Source organism: Lissotriton helveticus, chromosome 9 (assembly GCF_964261635.1).
Source record: "Lissotriton helveticus chromosome 9, aLisHel1.1, whole genome shotgun sequence".
NCBI lineage: Eukaryota > Metazoa > Chordata > Amphibia > Caudata > Salamandridae > Lissotriton > Lissotriton helveticus.
The window spans coordinates 271772774-271799663 of NC_136070.1; the positions used below are offsets into that span (position 1 = coordinate 271772774).

Consider the following 26890-nt stretch of genomic DNA (forward strand, 5'->3'; position numbering starts at 1 on the left):
CAGTGTTCTGTGATGTATAGATTGCCTGGATTTCTGCCTGTGAGAATACACCTGTACTGTAACTGGAGAAAATTTTCATAAATAAAGTTAAAAAAAAGAAAAAGAAAAAAAAAAAGCAAGCCCGGCTGAAGACGGCTGTAATGCCAGAAACCGGTCCTGGGAAGCTTGATACCGGTCCAGGGAAGACATGGCTTGGCAGTTCAGGCTGGACTGTTCCCATGAGGCACAGGGTGAGACTGATTTGCATATGGCCATCTCTGAACTGGGGTGGCGGAATGAGCAACAGAACGGTGATGGATTAAACCCATATCAGTTGACTGGGGGTGAGTGTTTGTATTGTCAACGCTCCGTCCATCACCACCTTTGGTTTTTCTTTGTTCGCTCTTAGTTGGCAGGGTATGCTCAGACGTGAGTCCCTTGCTCACTTTGCCACTGGAGTCAAGCAAGCCCGGCTGAAGACGGCTGTAATGCCAGAAACCGGTCCTGGGAAGCATGATTCCGGTCCAGGGAAGACATGGCTTGGCAGTTCGGGCTGGACTGTTCCCATGAGGCACAGGGTGAGACTGATTTGCATATGGCCATGTCTGAACTGGGGTGGCGGAGTGAGCTAAAGAACGGTGATGGATTAAACCCAGATCAGTTGACTGGGGGTGAGTGTTTGTATTGTCAAAGCTCCGTCCATCACCACCTTTGGTTTTTCTTTGTTCTCCCTAAGTTGGCAGGGTATACTCAGACGTTAGTCCCTTGCTCACTTTGCCACTGGAGTCAAGCAAGCCCGGCTGAAGACGGCTGTAATGCCAGAAACCAGTCCTGGGAAGCTTGATTCCGGTCCAGGGAAGACATGGCTTGGCAGTTCGGGCTGGACTGTTCCCATGAGGCACAGGGTGAGACTGATTTTCATATGGCCATGTCTGAACTGGGGTGGCGGAGTGAGCTAAAGAACGGTGATGGATTAAACCCAGATCAGTTGACTGGGGGTGAGTGTTTGTATTGTAAACGCTCCGTCCATCACCACCTTTGGTTTTTCTTTGTTCGCCCTAAGTTGTCAGGGTATGCTCAGACGTGAGTCCCTTGCTCACTTCGCCACTGGAGTCAAGCAAGCCCGGCTGAAGACGGCTGTAATGCCAGAAACCAGTCCTGGGAAGCTTGATTCCGGTCCAGGGAAGACATGGCTTGGCAGTTCGGGCTGGACTGTTCCCATGAGGCAAAGGGTGAGACTTATTTGCATATGGCCATGTCTGAACTGGGGTGGCGAAGTGAGCTAAAGAATGGTGATGGATTAAACCCCGATCAGTTGACTGGGGGTGAGTGTTTGTATTGTCAACGCTCCGTCCATCACCACCTTTGGTTTTTCTTTGTTCGCCCTAAGTTGGCAGGGTATGCTCAGACGTGAGTCCCTTGCTCACTTTGCCACTGGAGTCAAGCAAGCCCGGCTGAAGACGGCTGTAATGCCAGAAACCGGTCCTGGGAAGCTTGATTCCGGTCCAGGGAAGACATGGCTTGGCAGTTCGGGCTTGGACTGTTCCCATGAGGCACAGGGTGAGACTGATTTGCATATGGCCATGTCTGAACTGGGGTGGCGGAGTGAGCTAAAGAACGGTGATGGATTAAACCCAGATCAGTTGACTGGGGGTGAGTGTTTGTATTGTCAACGCTCCGTCCATCACCACCTTTGGTTTTTCTTTGTTCTCCCTAAGTTGGCAGGGTATGCTCAGTCGTGAGTCCCTTGCTCACTTTGCCACTGGAGTCAAGGAAGCCCCGCTGAAGACGGCTGTAATGCCAGAAACCAGTCCTGGGAAGCTTGATTCCGGTCCAGGGAAGACATGGCTTGGCAGTTCGGGCTGGACTGTTCCCATGAGGCACAGGGTGAGACTGATTTGCATATGGCCATGTCTGAACTGGGGTGGCGGAGTGCGCTAAAGAACGGTGATGGATTAAACCCAGATCAGTTGACTGGGGGTGAGTGTTTGTATTGTTAACGTCCGTCCATCACCACCTTTGGTTTTTCTTTGTTCGCCCTAAGTTGGCAGGGTATGCTCAGACGTGAGTCCCTTGCTCACTTTGCCACTGGAGTCAAGCAAGCCCGGCTGAAGACAGCTGTAATGCCAGAAACCGGTCCTGGGAAGCTTGATTCCGGTCCAGGTAAGACATGGCTTGGCAGTTCGGGCTGGACTGTTCCCATGAGGCACAGGGTGAGACTGATTTACATATGGCCATGTCTGAACTGGGGTGGCGGAGTGAGCTAAAGAACGGTGATGGATTAAACCCAGATCAGTTGACTGGGGGCGAGTGTTTGTATTGTCAACGCTCCGTCCATCACCACCTTTGGTTTTTCTTTGTTCGCCCTAAGTTGGCAGGGTATGCTCAGACGTGAGTCCCTTGCTCACTTTGCCACTGGAGTCAAGCAAGCCCGGCTGAAGACGGCTGTAATGCCAGAAACTGGTCCTGGGAAGCTTGATTCCGGTCCAGGGAAGACATGGCTTGGCAGTTCGGGCTGGACTGTTCCCATGAGGCACAGGGTGAGACTGATTTGCATATGGCCATGTCTGAACTGGTGTGGCGGAGTGAGCTAAAGAACGGTGATGGATTAAACCCAGATCAGTTGACTGGGGGTGAGTGTTTGTATTGTCAACGCTCCGTCCATCACCACCTTTGGTTTTTCTTTGTTCGCCCTAAGTTGGCAGGGTATGCTCAGACGTGAGTCCCTTGCTCACTTTGCCACTGGAGTCAAGCAAGCCCGGCTGAAGACGGCTGTAATGCCAGAAACCGGTCCTGGGAAGCTTGATTCCGGTCCAGGGAAGACATGGCTTGGCAGTTCGGGCTGGACTGTTCCCATGAGGCACAGGGTGAGACTGATTTGCATATGGCCATGTCTGAACTGGGGTGGCGGAGTGAGCTAAAGAACGGTGATGGATTAAACCCAGATCAGTTGACTGGGGGGGGAGTGTTTGTATTGTTAACGTCCGTCCATCACCACCTTTGGTTTTTCTTTGTTCGCCCTAAGTTGGCAGGGTATGCTCAGACGTGAGTCCCTTGCTCACTTTGCCACTGGAGTCAAGCAAGCCCGGCTGAAGACGGCTGTAATGCCAGAAACCGGTCCTGGGAAGCTTGATTCCGGTCCAGGGAAGACATGGCTTGGCAGTTCGGGCTGGACTGTTCCCATGAGGCACAGGGTGAGACTGATTTGCATATGGCCATGTCTGAACTGGGGTGGCGGAGTGAGCTAAAGAACGGTGATGGATTAAACCCAGATCAGTTGACTGGGGGTGAGTGTTTGTATTGTCAACGCTCCGTCCATCACCACCTTTGGTTTTTCTTTGTTCGCCCTAAGTTGGCAGGGTATGCTCAGACGTGAGTCCCTTGCTCACTTTGCCACTGGAGTCAAGCAAGCCCGGCTGAAGACGGCTGTAATGCCAGAAACCAGTCTGTGAAGCTTGATTCCGGTCCAGGAAATACATGCCTTGGCAGTTCGGGCTGGACTGTTCCCATGAGGCACAGGGTGAGACTGATTTGCATATGGCCATGTCTGAACTGGGGTGGCGGAGTGAGCTAAAGAACGGTGATGGATTAAACCCAGATCAGTTGACTGGGGGTGAGTGTTTGTATTGTCAACGCTCCGTCCATCACCACCTTTGGTTTTTCTTTGTTCGCCCTAAGTTGGCAGGGTATGCTCAGACGTGAGTCCCTTGCTCACTTTGCCACTGGAGTCAAGCAAGCCCGGCTGAAGACGGCTGTAATGCCAGAAACCGGTCCTGGGAAGCTTGATTCCGGTCCAGGGAAGACATGGCTTGGCAGTTCGGGCTGGACTTTTCCCATGAGGCACAGGGTGAGACTGATTTGCATATGGCCATGTCTGAACTGGGGTGGCGGAGTGAGCTAAAGAACGGTGATGGATTAAACCCAGATCAGTTGACTGGGGGTGAGTGTTTGTATTGTTAACGTCCGTCCATCACCACCTTTGGTTTTTCTTTGTTCGCCCTAAGTTGGCAGGGTATGCTCAGACGTGAGTCCCTTGCTCACTTTGCCACTGGAGTCAAGCAAGCCCGGCTGAAGACGGCTGTAATGCCAGAAACCGGTCCTGGGAAGCTTGATTCCGGTCCAGGGAAGACATGGCTTGGCACTTCGGGCTGGACTGTTCCCATGAGGCACAGGGTGAGACTGATTTGCATATGGCCATGTCTGCACTGGGGTGGCGGAGTGAGCTAAAGAACGGTGATGGATTAAACCCAGATCAGTTGACTGGGGGTGAGTGTTTGTATTGTCAACGCTCCGTCCATCACCACCTTTGGTTTTTCTTTGTTCGCCCTAAGTTGGCAGGGTATGCTCAGACGTGAGTCCCTTGCTCACTTTGCCACTGGAGTCAAGCAAGCCCGGCTGAAGACCGCTGTAATGCCAGAAACCGGTCCTGGGAAGCTTGATTCCGGTCCAGGGAAGACATGGCTTGGCAGTTCGGGCTGGACTGTTACCATGAGGCACAGGGTGAGACTGATTTGCATATGGCCATGTCTGAACTGGGGTGGCGGAGTGAGATAAAGAACGGTGATGGATTAAACCCAGATCAGTTGACTGGGGGTGAGTGTTTGTATTGTCAACGCTCCGTCCATCACCACCTTTGGTTTTTCTTTGTTCGCCCTAAGTTGGCAGGGTATGCTCAGACGTGAGTCCCTTGCTCACTTTGCCACTGGAGTCAAGCAAGCCCGGCTGAAGACGGCTGTAATGCCAGAAACCGGTCCTGGGAAGCTTGATTCCGGTCCAGGGAAGACATGGCTTGGCAGTTCGGGCTGGACTTTTCCCATGAGGCACAGGGTGAGACTGATTTGCATATGCCCATGTCTGAACTGGGGTGGCGGAGTGAGCTAAAGAACGGTGATGGATTAAACCCAGATCAGTTGACTGGGGGTGAGTGTTTGTATTGTCAACGCTCCGTCCATCACCACCTTTGGTTTTTCTTTGTTCGCCCTAAGTTGGCAGGGTATGCTCAGACGTGAGTCCCTTGCTCGCTTTGCCACTGGAATCAAGCAAGCCCGGCTGAAGACGGCTGTAATGCCAGAAACCCGTCCTGGGAAGCTTGATTCCGGTCCAGGGAAGACATGGCTTGGCAGTTCGGGCTGGACTGTTCCCATGAGGCACAGGGTGAGACTGATTTGCATATGGCCATGTCTGAACTGGGGTGGCGGAGTGAGCTAAAGAACGGTGATGGATTAAACCCAGATCAGTTGACTGGGGGTGAGTGTTTGTATTGTCAACGCTCCGTCCATCACCAGCTTTGGTTTTTCTTTGTTCGCCCTAAGTTGGCAGGGTATTCTCAGACGTGAATCCCTTGCTCACTTTGGCACTGGAGTCAAGCAAGCCCGGCTGAAGACGGCTGTAATGCCAGAAACCGGTCCTGGGAAGCTTGATTCCGGTCCAGGGAAGACATGGCTTGGCAGTTCGGGCTGGACTTTTCCCATGAGGCACAGGGTGAGACTGATTTGCATATGGCCATGTCTGAACTGGGGTGGCGGAGTGAGCTAAAGAACGGTGATGGATTAAACCCAGATCAGTTGACTGGGGGTGAGTGTTTGTATTGTTAACGTCCGTCCATCACCACCTTTGGTTTTTCTTTGTTCGCCCTAAGTTGGCAGGGTATGCTCAGACGTGAGTCCCTTGCTCACTTTGCCACTGGAGTCAAGCAAGCCCGGCTGAAGACGGCTGTAATGCCAGAAACCGGTCCTGGGAAGCTTGATTCCGGTCCAGGGAAGACATGGCTTGGCACTTCGGGCTGGACTGTTCCCATGAGGCACAGGGTGAGACTGATTTGCATATGGCCATGTCTGCACTGGGGTGGCGGAGTGAGCTAAAGAACGGTGATGGATTAAACCCAGATCAGTTGACTGGGGGTGAGTGTTTGTATTGTCAACGCTCCGTCCATCACCACCTTTGGTTTTTCTTTGTTCGCCCTAAGTTGGCAGGGTATGCTCAGACGTGAGTCCCTTGCTCACTTTGCCACTGGAGTCAAGCAAGCCCGGCTGAAGACGGCTGTAATGCCAGAAACCGGTCCTGGGAAGCTTGATTCCGGTCCAGGGAAGACATGGCTTGGCAGTTCGGGCTGGACTGTTCCCATGAGGCACAGGGTGAGACTGATTTGCATATGGCCATGTCTGAACTGGGGTGGCGGAGTGAGATAAAGAACGGTGATGGATTAAACCCAGATCAGTTGACTGGGGGTGAGTGTTTGTATTGTCAACGCTCCGTCCATCACCACCTTTGGTTTTTCTTTGTTCGCCCTAAGTTGGCAGGGTATGCTCAGACGTGAGTCCCTTGCTCGCTTTGCCACTGGAGTCAAGCAAGCCCGGCTGAAGACGGCTGTAATGCCAGAAACCGGTCCTGGGAAGCTTGATTCCGGTCCAGGGAAGACATGGCTTGGCAGTTCGGGCTGGACTTTTCCCATGAGGCACAGGGTGAGACTGATTTGCATATGGCCATGTCTGAACTGGGGTGGCGGAGTGAGCTAAAGAACGGTGATGGATTAAACCCAGATCAGTTGACTGGGGGTGAGTGTTTGTATTGTCAACGCTCCGTCCATCACCACCTTTGGTTTTTCTTTGTTCGCCCTAAGTTGGCAGGGTATGCTCAGACGTGAGTCCCTTGCTCGCTTTGCCACTGGAGTCAAGCAAGCCCGGCTGAAGACGGCTGTAATGCCAGAAACCCGTCCTGGGAAGCTTGATTCCGGTCCAGGGAAGACATGGCTTGGCAGTTCGGGCTGGACTGTTCCCATGAGGCACAGGGTGAGACTGATTTGCATATGGCCATGTCTGAACTGGGGTGGCGGAGTGAGCTAAAGAACGGTGATGGATTAAACCCAGATCAGTTGACTGGGGGTGAGTGTTTGTATTGTCAACGCTCCGTCCATCACCAGCTTTGGTTTTTCTTTGTTCGCCCTAAGTTGGCAGGGTATTCTCAGACGTGAGTCCCTTGCTCACTTTGCCACTGGAGTCAAGCAAGCCCGGCTGAAGACGGCTGTAATGCCAGAAACCGGTCCTGGGAAGCTTGATTCCGGTCCAGGGAAGACATGGCTTGGCAGTTCGGGGTGGACTGTTCCCATGAGGCACAGGGTGAGACTGATTTGCATATGGCCATGTCTGAACTGGGGTGGCGGAGTGAGATAAAGAACGGTGACGGATTAAACCCAGATCAGTTGACTGGGGGTGAGTGTTTGTATTGTCAACGCTCCGTCCATCACCACCTTTGGTTTTTCTTTGTTCGCCCTAAGTTGGCAGGGTATGCTCAGACGTGAGTCCCTTGCTCACTTTGCCACTGGAGTCAAGCAAGCCCGGCTGAAGACGGCTGTAATGCCAGAAACCGGTCCTGGGAAGCTTGATTCCGGTCCAGGGAAGACATGGCTTGGCAGTTCGGGCTGGACTTTTCCCATGAGGCACAGGGTGAGACTGATTTGCATATGGCCATGTCTGAACTGGGGTGGCGGAGTGAGCTAAAGAACGGTGATGGATTAAACCCAGATCAGTTGACTGGGGGTGAGTGTTTGTATTGTTAACGTCCGTCCATCACCACCTTTGGTTTTTCTTTGTTCGCCCTAAGTTGGCAGGGTATGCTCAGACGTGAGTCCCTTGCTCACTTTGCCACTGGAGTCAAGCAAGCCCGGCTGAAGACGGCTGTAATGCCAGAAACCGGTCCTGGGAAGCTTGATTCCGGTCCAGGGAAGACATGGCTTGGCAGTTCGGGGTGGACTGTTCCCATGAGGCACAGGGTGAGACTGATTTGCATATGGCCATGTCTGAACTGGGGTGGCGGAGTGAGATAAAGAACGGTGACGGATTAAACCCAGATCAGTTGACTGGGGGTGAGTGTTTGTATTGTCAACGCTCCGTCCATCACCACCTTTGGTTTTTCTTTGTTCGCCCTAAGTTGGCAGGGTATGCTCAGACGTGAGTCCCTTGCTCACTTTGCCACTGGAGTCAAGCAAGCCCGGCTGAAGACGGCTGTAATGCCAGAAACCGGTCCTGGGAAGCTTGATTCCGGTCCAGGGAAGACATGGCTTGGCAGTTCGGGCTGGACTTTTCCCATGAGGCACAGGGTGAGACTGATTTGCATATGGCCATGTCTGAACTGGGGTGGCGGAGTGAGCTAAAGAACGGTGATGGATTAAACCCAGATCAGTTGACTGGGGGTGAGTGTTTGTATTGTCAACGCTCCGTCCATCACCACCTTTGGTTTTTCTTTGTTCGCCCTGAGTTGGCAGGGTATGCTCAGACGTGAGTCCCTTGCTCACTTTGCCACTGGAGTCAAGCAAGCCCGGCTGAAGACGGCTGTAATGCCAGAAACCGGTCCTGGGAAGCTTGATTCCGGTCCAGGGAAGACATGGCTTGGCAGTTCGGGCTGGACTGTTCCCATGAGGCACAGGGTGAGACTGATTTGCATATGGCCATGTCTGAACTGGGGTGGCGGAGTGAGCTAAAGAACGGTGATGGATTAAACCCAGATCAGTTGACTGGGGGGGGAGTGTTTGTATTGTTAACGTCCGTCCATCACCACCTTTGGTTTTTCTTTGTTCGCCCTAAGTTGGCAGGGTATGCTCAGACGTGAGTCCCTTGCTCACTTTGCCACTGGAGTCAAGCAAGCCCAGCTGAAGACGGCTGTAATGCCAGAAACCGGTCCTGGGAAGCTTGATTCCGGTCCAGGGAAGACATGGCTTGGCAGTTCGGGCTGGACTGTTCCCATGAGGCACAGGGTGAGACTGATTTGCATATGGCCATGTCTGAACTGGGGTGGCGGAGTGAGCTAAAGAACGGTGATGGATTAAACCCAGATCAGTTGACTAGGGGTGAGTGTTTGTATTGTCAACGCTCCGTCCATCACCACCTTTGGTTTTTCTTTGTTCGCCCTAAGTTGGCAGGGTATGCTCAGACGTGAGTCCCTTGCTCACTTTGCCACTGGAGTCAAGCAAGCCCGGCTGAAGACGGCTGTAATGCCAGAAACCAGTCTGTGAAGCTTGATTCCGGTCCAGGAAAGACATGGCTTGGCAGTTCGGGCTGGACTGTTCCCATGAGGCACAGGGTGAGACTGATTTGCATATGGCCATGTCTGAACTGGGGTGGCGGAGTGAGCTAAAGAACGGTGATGGATTAAACCCAGATCAGTTGACTGGGGGTGAGTGTTTGTATTGTCAACGCTCCGTCCATCACCACCTTTGGTTTTTCTTTGTTCGCCCTAAGTTGGCAGGGTATGCTCAGACGTGAGTCCCTTGCTCACTTTGCCACTGGAGTCAAGCAAGCCCGGCTGAAGACGGCTGTAATGCTAGAAACCGGTCCTGGGAAGCTTGATTCCGGTCCAGGGAAGACATGGCTTGGCAGTTCGGGCTGGACTTTTCCCATGAGGCACAGGGTGAGACTGATTTGCATATGGCCATGTCTGAACTGGGGTGGCGGAGTGAGCTAAAGAACGGTGATGGATTAAACCCAGATCAGTTGACTGGGGGTGAGTGTTTGTATTGTTAACGTCCGTCCATCACCACCTTTGGTTTTTCTTTGTTCGCCCTAAGTTGGCAGGGTATGCTCAGACGTGAGTCCCTTGCTCACTTTGCCACTGGAGTCAAGCAAGCCCGGCTGAAGACGGCTGTAATGCCAGAAACCGGTCCTGGGAAGCTTGATTCCGGTCCAGGGAAGACATGGCTTGGCACTTCGGGCTGGACTGTTCCCATGAGGCACAGGGTGAGACTGATTTGCATATGGCCATGTCTGCACTGGGGTGGCGGAGTGAGCTAAATAACGGTGATGGATTAAACCCAGATCAGTTGACTGGGGGTGTTTGTATTGTCAACGCTCCGTCCATCACCACCTTTGGTTTTTCTTTGTTCGCCCTAAGTTGGCAGGGTATGCTCAGACGTGAGTCCCTTGCTCACTTTGCCACTGGAGTCAAGCAAGCCCGGCTGAAGACGGCTGTAATGCCAGAAACCGGTCCTGGGAAGCTTGATTCCGGTCCAGGGAAGACATGGCTTGGCAGTTCGGGCTGGACTGTTCCCATGAGGCACAGGGTGAGACTGATTTGCATATGGCCATGTCTGAACTGGGGTGGCGGAGTGAGATAAAGAACGGTGATGGATTAAACCCAGATCAGTTGACTGGGGGTGAGTGTTTGTATTGTCAACGCTCCGTCCATCACCACCTTTGGTTTTTCTTTGTTCGCCCTAAGTTGGCAGGGTATGCTCAGACGTGAGTCCCTTGCTCACTTTGCCACTGGAGTCAAGCAAGCCCGGCTGAAGACGGCTGTAATGCCAGAAACCGGTCCTGGGAAGCTTGATTCCGGTCCAGGGAAGACATGGCTTGGCAGTTCGGGCTGGACTTTTCCCATGAGGCACAGGGTGAGACTGATTTGCATATGGCCATGTCTGAACTGGGGTGGCGGAGTGAGCTAAAGAACGGTGATGGATTAAACCCAGATCAGTTGACTGGGGGTGAGTGTTTGTATTGTCAACGCTCCGTCCATCACCACCTTTGGTTTTTCTTTGTTCGCCCTAAGTTGGCAGGGTATGCTCAGACGTGAGTCCCTTGCTCGCTTTGCCACTGGAGTCAAGCAAGCCCGGCTGAAGACGGCTGTAATGCCAGAAACAGGTCCTGGGAAGCTTGATTCCGGTCCAGGGAAGACATGGCTTGGCAGTTCGGGCTGGACTGTTCCCATGAGGCACAGGGTGAGACTGATTTGCATATGGCCATGTCTGAACTGGGGTGGCGGAGTGAGCTAAAGAACGGTGATGGATTAAACCCAGATCAGTTGACTGGGGGTGAGTGTTTGTATTGTCAACGCTCCGTCCATCACCAGCTTTGGTTTTTCTTTGTTCGCCCTAAGTTGGCAGGGTATTCTCAGACGTGAATCCCTTGCTCACTTTGGCACTGGAGTCAAGCAAGCCCGGCTGAAGACGGCTGTAATGCCAGAAACCGGTCCTGGGAAGCTTGATTCCGGTCCAGGGAAGACATGGCTTGGCAGTTCGGGCTGGACTTTTCCCATGAGGCACAGGGTGAGATTGATTTGCATATGGCCATGTCTGAACTGGGGTGGCGGAGTGAGCTAAAGAACGGTGATGGATTAAACCCAGATCAGTTGACTGGGGGTGAGTGTTTGTATTGTTAACGTCCGTCCATCACCACCTTTGGTTTTTCTTTGTTCGCCCTAAGTTGGCAGGGAATGCTCAGACGTGAGTCCCTTGCTCACTTTGCCACTGGAGTCAAGCAAGCCCGGCTGAAGACGGCTGTAATGCCAGAAACCGGTCCTGGGAAGCTTGATTCCGGTCCAGGGAAGACATGGCTTGGCAGTTCGGGGTGGACTGTTCCCATGAGGCACAGGGTGAGACTGATTTGCATATGGCCATGTCTGAACTGGGGTGGCGGAGTGAGATAAAGAACGGTGACGGATTAAACCCAGATCAGTTGACTGGGGGTGAGTGTTTGTATTGTCAACGCTCCGTCCATCACCACCTTTGGTTTTTCTTTGTTCGCCCTAAGTTGGCAGGGTATGCTCAGACGTGAGTCCCTTGCTCACTTTGCCACTGGAGTCAAGCAAGCCCGGCTGAAGACGGCTGTAATGCCAGAAACCGGTCCTGGGAAGCTTGATTCCGGTCCAGGGAAGACATGGCTTGGCAGTTCGGGCTGGACTTTTCCCATGAGGCACAGGGTGAGACTGATTTGCATATGGCCATGTCTGAACTGGGGTGGCGGAGTGAGCTAAAGAACGGTGATGGATTAAACCCAGATCAGTTGACTGGGGGTGAGTGTTTGTATTGTCAACGCTCCGTCCATCACCACCTTTGGTTTTTCTTTGTTCGCCCTAAGTTGGCAGGGTATGCTCAGACGTGAGTCCCTTGCTCGCTTTGCCACTGGAGTCAAGCAAGCCCGGCTGAAGACGGCTGTAATGCCAGAAACCGGTCCTGGGAAGCTTGATTCCGGTCCAGGGAAGACATGGCTTGGCAGTTCGGGCTGGACTGTTCCCATGAGGCACAGGGTGAGACTGATTTGCATATGGCCATGTCTGAACTGGGGTGGCGGAGTGAGCTAAAGAACGGTGATGGATTAAACCCAGATCAGTTGACTGGGGGTGAGTGTTTGTATTGTCAACGCTCCGTCCATCACCAGCTTTGGTTTTTCTTTGTTCGCCCTAAGTTGGCAGGGTATTCTCAGACGTGAATCCCTTGCTCACTTTGGCACTGGAGTCAAGCAAGCCCGGCTGAAGACGGCTGTAATGCCAGAAACCAGTCCTGGGAAGCTTGATTCCGGTCCAGGGAAGACATGGCTTGGCAGTTCGGGCTGGACTGTTCCCATGAGGCACAGGGTGAGACTGATTTGCATATGGCCATGTCTGAACTGGGGTGGCGGAGTGAGCTAAAGAACGGTGATGGATTAAACCCATATCAGTTGACTGGGGGTGAGTGTTTGTATTGTTAACGTCCGTCCATCACCACCTTTGGTTTTTCTTTGTTCGCCCTAAGTTGGCAGGGTATGCTCAGACGTGAGTCCCTTGCTCACTTTGCCACTGGAGTCAAGCAAGCCCGGCTGAAGACGGCTGTAATGCCAGAAACCGGTCTGGTAAGCTTGATTCCGGTCCAGGGAAGACATGGCTTGGCAGTTCGGGCTGGACTGTTCCCATGAGGCACAGAGTGAGACTGATTTGCATATGGCCATGTCTGAACTGGGGTGGCGGAGTGAGCTAAAGAACGGTGATGGATTAAACCCAGATCAGTTGACTGGGGGTGAGTGTTTGTATTGTCAACGCTCCGTCCATCACCACCTTTGGTTTTTCTTTGTTCGCCCTAAGTTGGCAGGGTATGCTCAGACGTGAGTCCCTTGCTCACTTTGCCACTGGAGTCAAGCAAGCCCGGCTGAAGACGGCTGTAATGCCAGACACCGGTCCTGGGAAGCTTGATTCCGTTCCAGGGAAGACATGGCTTGGCAGTTCGGGCTGGACTGTTCCCATGAGGCACAGGGTGAGACTGATTTGCATATGGCCATGTCTGAACTGGGGTGGCGGAGTGAGATAAAGAACGGTGATGGATTAAACTCAGATCAGTTGACTGGGGGTGAGTGTTTGTATTGTCAACGCTCCGTCCATCACCACCTTTGGTTTTTCTTTGTTCGCCCTAAGTTGGCAGGGTATGCTCAGACGTGAGTCCCTTGCTCACTTTGCCACTGGAGTCAAGCAAGCCCGGCTGAAGACGGCTGTAATGCCAGAAACCGGTCCTGGGAAGCTTGATTCCGGTCCAGGGAAGACATGGCTTGGCAGTTCGGGCTGGACTTTTCCCATGAGGCACAGGGTGAGACTGATTTGCATATGGCCATGTCTGAACTGGGGTGGCGGAGTGAGCTAAAGAACGGTGATGGATTAAACCCAGATCAGTTGACTGGGGGTGAGTGTTTGTATTGTCAACGCTCCGTCCATCACCACCTTTGGTTTTTCTTTGTTCGCCCTAAGTTGGCAGGGTATGCTCAGACGTGAGTCCCTTGCTCGCTTTGCCACTGGAGTCAAGCAAGCCCGGCTGAAGACGGCTGTAATGCCAGAAACCGGTCCTGGGAAGCTTGATTCCGGTCCAGGGAAGACATGGCTTGGCAGTTCGGGCTGGACTGTTCCCATGAGGCACAGGGTGAGACTGATTTGCATATGGCCATGTCTGAACTGGGGTGGCGGAGTGAGCTAAAGAACGGTGATGGATTAAACCCAGATCAGTTGACCGGGGGTGAGTGTTTGTATTGTCAACGCTCCGTCCATCACCACCTTTGGTTTTTCTTTGTTCGCCCTAAGATGGCAGGGTATGCTCAGACGTGAGTCCCTTGCTCACTTTGCCACTGGAGTCAAGCAAGCCCGGCTGAAGACGGCTGTAATGCCAGAAACCGGTCCTGGGAAGCTTGATTCCGGTCCAGGGAAGTCATGGCTTGGCAGTTCGGGCTGGACTGTTCCCATGTGGCACAGGGTGAGACTGATTTGCATATGGCCATGTCTGAACTGGGGTGGCGGAGTGAGCTAAAGAACGGTGATGGATTAAACCCAGATCAGTTGACTGGGGGTGAGTGTTTGTATTGTCAACGCTCCGTCCATCACCACCTTTGTTTTTTCTTTGTTCGCCCTAGTTCATTGGGTGACATCACACCAGGAAATTAAATCTCAGAAAAAACGTTGTAAAAAAGTCGAAAAAGGCCAGTCAAAAATGACTGAGGGGTAGCTCAATCTGGACCAGCAATATCTGGCGCGGAAAGAAAAAAACGTATGTTACCGCACTGAGTGGCGCATATAGGTACTGCATGCGTCACTTCCGGCTCTGCAGAACCTAACGACGACACCTACTGGCGCTCAGGCAAATTGCTCGAAAATCTTCAAGATCCAGTCTTATGGCTGGGGATATTCGGAGGTAGGAAATCTACGGCTAGACTTCTCTATCAAATAAACTGTATATATCATCAGGGCACAAGTCAAGAGTACACACAGGTAGATGGCATTGACCCACTCTTTTCACAGGGTGGACACCGTCTACCCTGCCAAGAGATTGGGTCCAACGAAACATGGCAAATTAGTCCCCGTGTAATTTTCAGATACTGGGACACATTCAGCAGCAACTTTACATTATCTGCTTTCATTCCAAGCAGTAACATGCAGGCGGGGAAGGGCTTATCAGATTACAGCCTTCCACAAAGAAAGAAAGAAGTTAAGGCTAAGGGGCCATCAGGCCTCCTTTTGTTGAAGGATCCTGGCTGAGAGCTATCTGGACCCTCACATCTAGATGGAATGAAGGGGAAACAAAGGCTCACAGCTTATTACTTCACAGGCACTTGAGAGAGGCATGCTTTTGACTTTGTTAGTCCCTGTACATAAGAGATATGCATTCACTGTAAGAATGTCAAATGTATTGGTCTATCCCAGAAATTACAGAAATAACGATTTAAATACCATTTTGTTGGCTATAGTGCTGCTCATCCCATTGCAGGGTGTCAGAGCAATTTACATCACATGTAAACATTATACATTGACAATACATCATATGTGTGTAAATCAATGTGCAGGATGTGTTACATATGACAGGGAGGGTTACAAGGTGTAGGAACTACACGTCCTTCATAGTTTACTGTGCTATGTCAGAAGGATTACGATTTATGAACTTCAAGTAACAAAAGGATCTCTGTGTTAAAAGCAGTAACCCAATTACCCATTTTTTTTTAAAGTGTCATCTGCGTGTTACATAAGGTGCTTTGCAGAAGACATTAGCACTCTATGCTACTTTGATTCAAAACCAGGACTAGACAAAACACAGATCTCTCCAGCAAATATGTTAACCTCCAGAGTTATCTTACCATTATTATTATCCCGTGATGTAGTTGGCACACATAGATCTCTGCAGCAGGTGCCTTAACCCCATAAGACATTTTTTTAAAATGCCGACTTTCCAACCAATTAAGAAGAACAGATTTACTGCCACATTTCTCCTTGTTGCAAATTTCTTTGTGGCAGGGTTTTAAAACATAAATGTATAAGTTGAGGTCCAGATTTTCCGTTGCGGTTGAGTCACTTTTTTGCCACAACGGAAAATCTCATTTGTTAACAATTGGATGTGCTCAAACGTACTCATGATAGACGTGCTAAATATATGTGTGAGGTCTTAAGATCTGATGTCACTTCTTGTGATGTCACTTCTTGGGAAGTTATGGATTGTGATGCCACTTCCTGTGATGCCAAGTGTGATGTTACGCACAGTGATGTCATGAGCCATTATGTCATTTGAATACTGCCTAACTTGGTTAGTCCCCCCACTTTTCTTTAGGAATTGTGCCCTCTATATCACGGCACAGAGGATTCGCGGAGCATACAAAGCTCATCCTGAGATCTGATTGGCTGCCACCACCTCAACCAGGAAGTGGTGACAGCCAACTTAGGAATCCAGACTCGGCCTAGAGTCCTAAGAAAAACCACACAAAAGACATAGGGGCAGGGTAGGTATACCCTGACCCTCCCTAGGCCTGGTGGTGGGTCCCATACATTTTGCAGCAAAGTCAAATTCATTAAGAATCTGTGGCAGTTTTTCTTCAAAAAGCACAGGCTCCCACGGCTTAAAAAAACAAACCTGGGTGATCCAGGGCCGGGGAGGAGGCATGGCATTTACTTAAGAGGGAGTGAGGTGCAGGGCGTGGGGCCAGTCTTCCCAAGCCACCAAGAAGCCCTGGGGACCCTATCCCCCAGGGTTGGTAATTGAAATAAAAGGGAGGGGTGGGGCGCGGCCCCCTCCCTGAGCCATACAATGGCCATGGGGAACCCATCCCCCTGGCTGACTCAGTGATTGCGCCGCTAGGGTCCCCAAACCCCCGGGACATCCTCTGTTTAAAATGCAAAGTTGTCCCAAAAACTGTGTGTGGTGTGGGGTTAGTAGCCAGCTGGGGATTTGGCTATAGTGCCTGGCGGCAAGCCAAACCCTGTGGCCAACACACCAATGTGTATGGCCAAAGGCTGTGTGCAGCATGGGGTTGGCTGCCTGTGGGGAGTTGGAAACAGGTCTAGGCTGCAAGATAGGCCTTGTGGCTAACCCCAGTTGGTTGCTGCTGGGTGGCTGCCTGCGGCCACCATCATGCTGCGCGTTGGCGAAATCCATGCAAAACATGGGTGAGGTGAAACCCCAGCCATGCACGGCCAATAGCTGTGTGGGGGCAGGGGTTATGTTAAAAAAAAACTAAAAATCACTGAAAAAACAAAGGTTAAAGTAACTTTATACTTCGGTGAAATGTTCGGTAACAACATAACATTTTAAACTCTAAAAATCACAGAAATTCACCAGTTAAGAGTTATTTTAAGTAACTATAACTTGTGCCCTAAAATAATTTGCGCCCTAGTCAAGCACTTCCAATTATCTCACATATTACATCACTTATGACTTCTTCTATGACATCAACAATAATATTGCAACATTTGCAACAAAATTATTTATGAGAAAACTGTGCATGGTGGAGGCACGAGTTATAGATACTTCAGATACTAGAACTGGTGAATGTCTGTGGTTTTTAGAGTTTGAAACGTTACGTTGTTACTTAACATTTCAACTAACTATAACGTTACTTGAACCTTTGTTTTAGGGCCACATGCATCAAACTTAGGAATTGCGATTCCTAAATTGCGATTTTTAAGAAATCGCAATTTAGGAATCGCAATTACTTATGCAAGTAGGAATCGCAAAAAAGACTTCGATTCCTACACATTCCTTATTTGTGTCTCACAAATTGTGAATCGCAATTAAGGAATGGCTTCCCATTCATTCTTATGGGTCTAGAGGCCCATAGGAATCATTGGGAATTGCATGAGCAATTTGAGAGTACCAAATAGGTACTCGCAAATTGCGGATTCAATTTCAAGGGTGCCAAAAGGACACCCTGATGCACCCCCGAAAGTGCAATTAATGATTAATGATGATGCATCCCAAATGCAAAAATTGCGGTCACAAAGGGGCAGATTCGCAGAATCTGCCCCTTTGTGACAGCAAAAAACAACGGTGCATGTGCCCCTTACACTCAAAAAACCACAGCAATTCACCAGTTATAGTTATCTCAAGTAACTGTAACTTGTGCCCTAAGGCTTCAGGCCATTTTCACCCCTACCACCCCCATACCTCACAGACAGCCAACCCCATGTTACGCAGGGTCTTTGGCCCCTGCAGGCAGCCGACCCCATGCATCACCGAGGGGGGGTTGGCCACAGGGCCTGGCCAGCAGCCAACCCTCCCTCCCACGCAGGCAGCAAACCCCATGCTGTGCACAGTCTGTGGGCATGCGCAGCAGGATTTGTCGACAGGGAAACCCACCAGAAGGCAGCCAACCTCACCTGGCAGGCTGCCAACCCCAAGCCACACACAGCCTTTGGCGACGTGGCATAGGTCTAGTCTTTTGGACCCCGGGAACCCATCCCTGGGGCCAAAACATATAAATTAAGGGGAGGGGGTCATCCTGGGGAGGGGGCCATCCTGCCCCCCTCCCCAAGCCTTATTAGACCCCAGGGATACCATCTCCCAGGGCCAAATTCTAGGGGGAGGGACATGCAGGCCTCCTCACTGAGCCTTACCAGGCTCCAGAGTCCCCCTCCTCCGGGGCCAAAGCCAATTAAAAAGTAGAGGGGGATGTGCCATCCTTGCCCGAGTCTATTTTGGCTCCAGAGGCCCCATCCCCGAGGGCCCACATCAATTATAGGTGGGTGCTCCAGTGCCCACCTGTGACACACACCGACCAACACATAGGGGCCTTAGAGGGAGCACCAGTGCCCCAGCTGTCTCTCGGCATGGTGCCGGAGCCGGCATTGCTCCAGGCAAGTGGAAGCACCTGTTGTTTGCATACTCCATCCAGACGGCAGCAATATGTGTTTTGTTTCTCTGCCCACATCAATGCGGACAGGGAAACAAAACACAAGTCTGCTCCCAGCCCACTAGAGCATTTTTATATCTCCCACCGGCTGGGAGTAGGCTTAGTGTTTGCTCCCATTTGGAGTTTTAAAATGCTCCCGCCAGCCTGTGCTGCTGGCTCACCAGCAAATGCAAAAAACAACAAGTGATGGACTGAATGTGGATCAATGTCACACACTCCCCCAGTCAAAAGATCTGGGCCCAAATCCATCGTTTTTTTGCACTCCACACCACCCTGGGTCAGATAATGGCTTTATGCAAATCAGCTCTGACCCTGTTGCCCCATGGGAACAGTCCAGTCCGAACTACAACAGCCATATCTTTCCCAGACCGGAATCAAGCATCCGAGGACCGGACCGGTTTCGAGGTAACACCTCTCTTCAGCCCGGCTAGCTTGACTCCAAGTGGTGTGGAGTGCCTGGGACCCACGTCTGGGCATCCCCAGCGCACTTAGGGCGGCAATTGCAAAAAACAACAAGTGATGGACTGAATGTGGATCAATGTCACACACTCCCCCAGTCAAAAGATCTGGGCCCAAATCCATCGTTTTTTTGCACTCCACACCACCCTGGGTCAGGTAATGGCTTTATGCAAATCAGCTCTGACCCTGTTGCCCCATGGGAACAGTCCAGTCCGAACTACAACAGCCATATCTTTCCCAGACCGGAATCAAGCATCCGAGGACCGGACCGGTTTCGAGGTAACACCTCTCTTCAGCCCGGCTAGCTTGACTCCAAGTGGTGTGGAGTGCCTGGGACCCACGTCTGGGCATCCCCAGCGCACTTAGGGCGGCAATTGCAAAAAACAACAAGTGATGGACTGAATGTGGATCAATGTCACACACTCCCCCAGTCAAAAGATCTGGGCCCAAATCCATCGTTTTTTTGCACTCCACACCACCCTGGGTCAGATAATGGCTTTATGCAAATCAGCTCTGACCCTGTTGCCCCATGGGAACAGTCCAGTCCGAACTACAACAGCCATATCTTTCCCAGACCGGAATCAAGCATCCGAGGACCGGACCGGTTTCGAGGTAACACCTCTCTTCAGCCCGGCTAGCTTGACTCCAAGTGGTGTGGAGTGCCTGGGACCCACGTCTGGGCATCCCCAGCGCACTTAGGGCGGCAATTGCAAAAAACAACAAGTGATGGACTGAATGTGGATCAATGTCACACACTCCCCCAGTCAAAAGATCTGGGCCCAAATCCATCGTTTTTTTGCACTCCACACCACCCTGGGTCAGATAATGGCTTTATGCAAATCAGCTCTGACCCTGTTGCCCCATGGGAACAGTCCAGTCCGAACTACAACAGCCATATCTTTCCCAGACCGGAATCAAGCATCCGAGGACCGGACCGGTTTCGAGGTAACACCTCTCTTCAGCCTGGCTAGCTTGACTCCAAGTGGTGTGGAGTGCCTGGGACCCACGTCTGGGCATCCCCAGCGCACTTAGGGCGGCAATTGCAAAAAACAACAAGTGATGGACTGAATGTGGATCAATGTCACACACTCCCCCAGTCAAAAGATCTGGGCCCAAATCCATCGTTTTTTTGCACTCCACACCACCCTGGGTCAGATAATGGCTTTATGCAAATCAGCTCTGACCCTGTTGCCCCATGGGAACAGTCCAGTCCGAACTACAACAGCCATATCTTTCCCAGACCGGAATCAAGCATCCGAGGACCGGACCGGTTTCGAGGTAACACCTCTCTTCAGCCCGGCTAGCTTGACTCCAAGTGGTGTGGAGTGCCTGGGACCCACGTCTGGGCATCCCCAGCGCACTTAGGGCGGCAATTGCAAAAAACAACAAGTGATGGACTGAATGTGGATCAATGTCACACACTCTCCCAGTCAAAAGATCTGGGCCCAAATCCATCGTTTTTTTGCACTCCACACCACCCTGGGTCAGATAATGGCTTTATGCAAATCAGCTCTGACCCTGTTGCCCCATGGGAACAGTCCAGTCCGAACTACAACAGCCATATCTTTCCCAGACCGGAATCAAGCATCCGAGGACCGGACCGGTTTCGAGGTAACACCTCTCTTCAGCCCGGCTAGCTTGACTCCAAGTGGTGTGGAGTGCCTGGGACCCACGTCTGGGCATCCCCAGCGCACTTAGGGCGGCAATTGCAAAAAACAACAAGTGATGGACTGAATGTGGATCAATGTCACACACTCACCCAGTCAAAAGATCTGGGCCCAAATCCATCGTTTTTTTGCACTCCACACCACCCTGGGTCAGATAATGGCTTTATGCAAATCAGCTCTGACCCTGTTGCCCCATGGGAACAGTCCAGTCCGAACTACAACAGCCATATCTTTCCCAGACCGGAATCAAGCATCCGAGGACCGGACCGGTTTCGAGGTAACACCTCTCTTCAGCCCGGCTAGCTTGACTCCAAGTGGTGTGGAGTGCCTGGGACCCACGTCTGGGCATCCCCAGCGCACTTAGGGCGGCAATTGCAAAAAACAACAAGTGATGGACTGAATGTGGATCAATGTCACACACTCCCCCAGTCAAAAGATCTGGGCCCAAATCCATAGTTTTTTTGCACTCCACACCACCCTGGGTCAGATAATGGCTTTATGCAAATCAGCTCTGACCCTGTTGCCCCATGGGAACAGTCCAGTCCGAACTACAACAGCCTTATCTTTCCCAGACCGGAATCAAGCATCCGAGGACCGGACCGGTTTCGAGGTAACACCTCTCTTCAGCCCGGCTAGCTTGACTCCAAGTGGTGTGGAGTGCCTGGGACCCACGTCTGGGCATCCCCAGCGCACTTAGGGCGGCAATTGCAAAAAACAACAAGTGATGGACTGAATGTGGATCAATGTCACACACTCCCCCAGTCAAAAGATCTGGGCCCAAATCCATCGTTTTTTTGCACTCCACACCACCCTGGGTCAGATAATGGCTTTATGCAAATCAGCTCTGACCCTGTTGCCCCATGGGAACAGTCCAGTCCGAACTACAACAGCCATATCTTTCCCAGACCGGAATCAAGCATCCGAGGACCGGACCGGTTTCGAGGTAACACCTCTCTTCAGCCCGGCTAGCTTGACTCCAAGTGGTGTGGAGTGCCTGGGACCCACGTCTGGGCATCCCCAGCGCACTTAGGGCGGCAATTGCAAAAAACAACAAGTGATGGACTGAATGTGGATCAATGTCACACACTCCCCCAGTCAAAAGATCTGGGCCCAAATCCATCGTTTTTTTGCACTCCACACCACCCTGGGTCAGATAATGGCTTTATGCAAATCAGCTCTGACCCTGTTGCCCCATGGGAACAGTCCAGTCCGAACTACAACAGCCATATCTTTCTTTTCGTTTTTTGCAATTGCCGCCCTAAGTGCGCTGGGGATGCCCAGACGTGGGTCCCAGGCACTCCACACCACTTGGAGTCAAGCTAGCCGGGCTGAAGAGAGGTGTTACCTCGAAACCGGTCCGGTCCTCGGATGCTTGATTCCGGTCTGGGAAAGATATGGCTGTTGTAGTTCGGACTGGACTGTTCCCATGGGGCAACAGGGTCAGAGCTGATTTGCATAAAGCCATTATCTGACCCAGGGTGGTGTGGAGTGCAAAAAAACGATGGATTTGGGCCCAGATCTTTTGACTGGGGGAGTGTGTGACATTGATCCACATTCAGTCCATCACTTGTTGTTTTTTGCAATTGCCGCCCTAAGTGCGCTGGGGATGCCCAGACGTGGGTCCCAGGCACTCCACACCACTTGGAGTCAAGCTAGCCGGGCTGAAGAGAGGTGTTACCTCGAAACCGGTCCGGTCCTCGGATGCTTGATTCCGGTCTGGGAAAGATATGGCTGTGTGGAAAAGTAAATTTTGTCATGTTCTGTGTCACTACGTGTCATCCATCATATGTTATGTGTGCATGACCAATATGCATATGTTATTCCCCATGTCCGATTCAAGACGCAATTACAGTTGTGTCCTCTTCTAGTATGCCAGTTTCCAGTCCTCGTGAATACTACGAATACCAGGCCTATGTAAAGCTACGTTGCCACGTTTCTCAGTGTGCACGTTATTTCATTATAAAGTCCCCGTTTCTAGGCCTCAAAAGGGCCTGGACACTAGATTCAGCTCCTGTCTCCTGAAGCCTCGCTGAGGAGCGATCCAGCCCCCACCTGTATCCTCGACCTTTCACTTACTTCCTGCCTCGCAGTGCCAGGTGCAGCTTGGCTCAGTCTCTGAGTCTGCCAAGACTATGTTATGATTCCCGTTATCAGTTCAGTCCTCCTTCTCTGCATTCCTAAACTACTGAACTGCATCAATAGTTTCCGTCATTGTCTAGCCTATGCGGCTCCATGTTAAGAGAAATACTGTATTTAATGGTCATTTAATATTCTTCATCACGCACTACATGTAGAATAAATGCATGCTCTAGTCTTAGAGTCAGTTAGCTTTTCCCCTCATGACTTCTAGTTTATATCAACATGTTCCCTAAACATCAGATACTAGATAGGGTTTAGGTACATGTCGCTCCGACCCTCCAGACTTTAGTCTCTGCTCCTAGCACAGAGTTCATAGCCCCCAGCTTCTCCTCGTAACACGTCATTACCAGTTTGCGCGCACCACCAGGTTAGAGGTCCCGGCTCCTTAGGTAGCCCCCTCCATGGTTTCCGCCCCATTCATGACATATCCTGTTACGTCTGCACCACATGTCTATGTATACGCCCAGTTACACCTCTTTTTACTCTTATCTTTCGCGACTGCTACGCGTCACGCCTTCTGCTCCACCCACTGCTACGCCTACTGCAATGTAATGCTATGTGTTTGCGCTATGTATATATGCTCGTGTATTGTTATTAAAAGTTAGCGCGCTCATCCCAGATCCAGCCCCAGCAGCTGCTGGGCCCTGTCATCCTATTCCTATGCAGGTTGTCCTGTTCCTGTCCTTGTGCTGTATTAAACCTGCAAAAAACTCCCACTACCTCGAATCTTGACTCTTATTTATTGAGCTATCTGTTATTCATTCATTCATTCAAAAATAGATCCGGTATTATTTATTTATATACCACATAATGGCGCCCGAACAGGGACTTGCCCTTTCCCCACGCGTCGGTGAAGCCACGCCGACCCCCTGACCCTCTGCAGTCGTGACGGAACTCTTCTGCGCAGTGGCAGATATTTCTGCTCAAGTATCCCTCAGGCCCACGGAGGAGACGGAGGAGGCGGTCCAGCATCCAGACGAGACGGTGGAGGAACGCGGCGAGTCCCGACCAGAGCCCAAGCCAAGAGTCCAAGGTCCGAGGTATCCGGAGGTCCACCCGTAACTGAAGTCCGAAGTGCGAAGTTCGTCGTCGTAGCAGTCCAGTCCAGTCCGAGGCCTTCCGTTCTTGCTGCCCGGTGAGTACCGTTACTGGGGTGGTATCTAGACAGGGTCAATTTAATTGACTCTGGTCTGTGGGTTGGTGGTACACAGTCCCACAAACGAAGTGTTCACTTCGGTGGATACGGGTCCTGACGTGTCTCTTTAAGAGACCGGTAAGTTTCGTACTGTTTCAGCAGTGCATCTAGTTTCTGTTCTAGTCAGTTTCTGTTCTCGAGAAAATTCATGTGTTCTGTTCTCAGTATTTCCAGGTAGTATTCTGTTCGAACTGTTATTTTAAATGTCCGTCATGTATTTTAATGTTGTGGTATGAGTGCGACGTGATTTCGTGTTTTCATTGTGTATTGTATTATGTCCAGATTATAGTCCAGTCATGCCGCTCTTCTCAAAATTACGTCAGTTAAAAACTAGAAAGGGTCTGCTGGAAGCAGCAGTTCCCGTCCCGCCCAGGGACAGTCCAGGTCACTTTATGTATCAGAAGCATGGCATAAGCGCCATATTGTATCTAGATTTATGGGTAGAGTATACCAAACAGTTAGAAGAAAAGTATAGATGGCCCGTATCGGGTACATGGGATGCCGAATGCATCATGCGAGTAGAGGAGACATTATGGAAAAAGAAAGCCAGACAATCACAGAAAGATGCCATCGAGTTATGGCGCAAAGAAGCTCATAAGAGAACCGAAAAAGAAATCAGAAAGACAGAATTAAGTAGAGAATCCCAAGAACGAGCCCAAGAAAGAGAATTAATCGAGATAGGTGAACGAGTTAGAACTGAGCAATCAGACAGACAGAGGAATGCCCTCATTAAGGGTATGTATCCTCTTCTTGCTGAGGGCTTGCCAAAAGCGACCCCGGAGGCATCCAGTAATTTCCCGCCACCATTAGTTCCGACCAAGCTACGTCACAAACCGACCGCAGCTGATATTTTTATTTCGTCCTATCTGGACGACACAGTCCCAGAATATGCAAATCCTGTTCGCACTCCGCCCCAGGTAATTCCTGCTCCCCCAGATACCGGGGTGCCCTTAACAGCCCCCCCGGGTCAGCCCGCCATACAAGTCCAGCCCACGTTACAATTACCGACCCTGCCAGGACGGAAAGCATCAGTTGATGATTCTAGTTTAGGGGCCGCAGGAGGAGGTCTTCCTCAAACCCCGCCGCCATACAAGCGTTTATCAGCACTCGAATTACATGCTCAAGCATCACAGCGTACTCCCAAGAGTAATAAGTCTGTTGCAGAAATCAGGCAAACCCTTGGCGAATGTGTCTATGACCCAGTTCCAGGCGAGTTTAATATGGTTTTATATTCCGTACGCGTAAGGAGAGTGACCGAGTATCTAGTCACCCTACCAAATATGAAAGAAGATCTAGACAGAATATATCGTTTCATCCGTACAGGGGATGACCCAGGAAGTATTAGTGATGCCATGTCTCAAAGGAAAGCCGAGATTCAGCGCATGATATTAAAGTTCTTAATTAACTGTCTAATAAGAGAACAGGATTACCCGTCTAAAGACCCGGAAGAAATGAAAATTCTAACAAAGTGGAGTGATAATATAGCCGAAGGAAAGCACAATACCATTGGTGCCATGGAAAGTATGTACAAGAAAATCCGTAGAGAAATAATAAAGATACACGAACAGCGTAAAGCAGTCCAAGTAAGCGAGAAAGAAAGTACCTCTGATCCTGAAGAGGAAGACGATGAGAATACTGCCAGAATAGCGTATGTAGGAAAACCTAGATTTCCAGATCGCCATTTACGTCTAGAACACAAGTCTACTTTCCATCATTCAGCACCAGAACAAGGTTCCCTAGAACAAGTATTTCAAGCTACCGATCACATTCTGAAATCACGAATCGGTTATAGTGAGTTAAGTACTATGCATGAACAGGAACTAGTCCGATCAGCAGTCCGATGGATTACTGATTCTACCACTTTTCCAGACGAAATAGTGGCACAAATGTTTCTGAAAATGCCCCCAGCCGAGCAGCGACTGGTGGGTATGTATATGATTCAGCACCTCATTACTCTGTATGAGGGTCAACACTCTGATCCAGGCCCGTTACATGATATCCTGAACGAGTTACTCCAGTATAAATGGAGAGGTCTAGGTACCGATTTAATTAGTGTCATTCTAGAACAGCGCCACAAATATAGAACATTCTTAAACCCGCATTTTGTTCATGTCTCACCCCCAGAAAGTAAATCATTCTACATAGACAGACAGAATCCGTTACGAGAAGTCCACCCAGTCAGAGGAGCGGGTGGCGAAATGCAGCGAGTGTTTGTATTCACTCCGATCACAAAGATGGAACTCCTCGAAATGAAGAAATTAATTCCCTGTCATGATAAAGATCCAGCAGGGTTCCATAGAGAATTAAAAGACATGCTCCGTATGGGAGAATACACTTACCCAGATATCATTAAAATGTTAAAGGTCCTGTTGCCCGCAGGGGTGTATGAAAAGCTAAAGGAAAAAGAATGGGAGGTGGGAGAGAAAAAGATAGATTGGGCAGTCCTAGAAGCAGAAGATAAGATACGTGTACCAGGTACTGGTCTTGGAGAGAAATGTAAAGAATTACCAGAATTATTAATTCAAGTTTTACCCAGATTATTAACAACGAGAAAAGAAGACTGGGATGCAATCTCAGCCTGTAAACAGAAACAAGATGAAGATATTAGTGATTTTTATTCAAGGTTTGAAAAGTGCTTTAGTATCAACAGTGGTCTCAAGACAAGTAGTGAGTCATATCCTCACCTTTTCGTTACCAAATTAGTCGAGAATTCAAGCCCACAAGTTAAAAACCGAGTTTTGAAAGTCGAAAGCACCTGGCAAGCTAATACTCCGTCCCAGATGCTCCAGATGCTCCAGTACCACCAGAATAGAATCAGGGAAGAACAAGAACACGAGAGAAAACGTATGAAAGACACGAAAATGAAAGTGCTAGTTGCACAATCTGTTCCTCAAGACAGTCAGAAGAGGGGTCCGAATCAAGCCAGTCATCCTGCAGCTCCCGTTAAAGGGAACTGCAATTATTGTAAACAGCCAGGTCATTTTATAAATGAGTGTGCAGTCCTGAAACATAACATAGCTACTGGTAAGACTAAAGAAAGACCACGTCCGCCTAGACAGGAACAA

The 26890-nt window shown here is 50.5% G+C and overlaps 1 protein-coding gene across 3 annotated transcripts in view; it reads right to left on the reverse strand.

Annotated features, from left to right (window-relative positions):
- Positions 1 to 26890, reverse strand: part of VIPAS39 (VPS33B interacting protein, apical-basolateral polarity regulator, spe-39 homolog) — a 303099-nt gene that overhangs the window by 110902 nt on the left and 165307 nt on the right. The window lies entirely within an intron of this gene.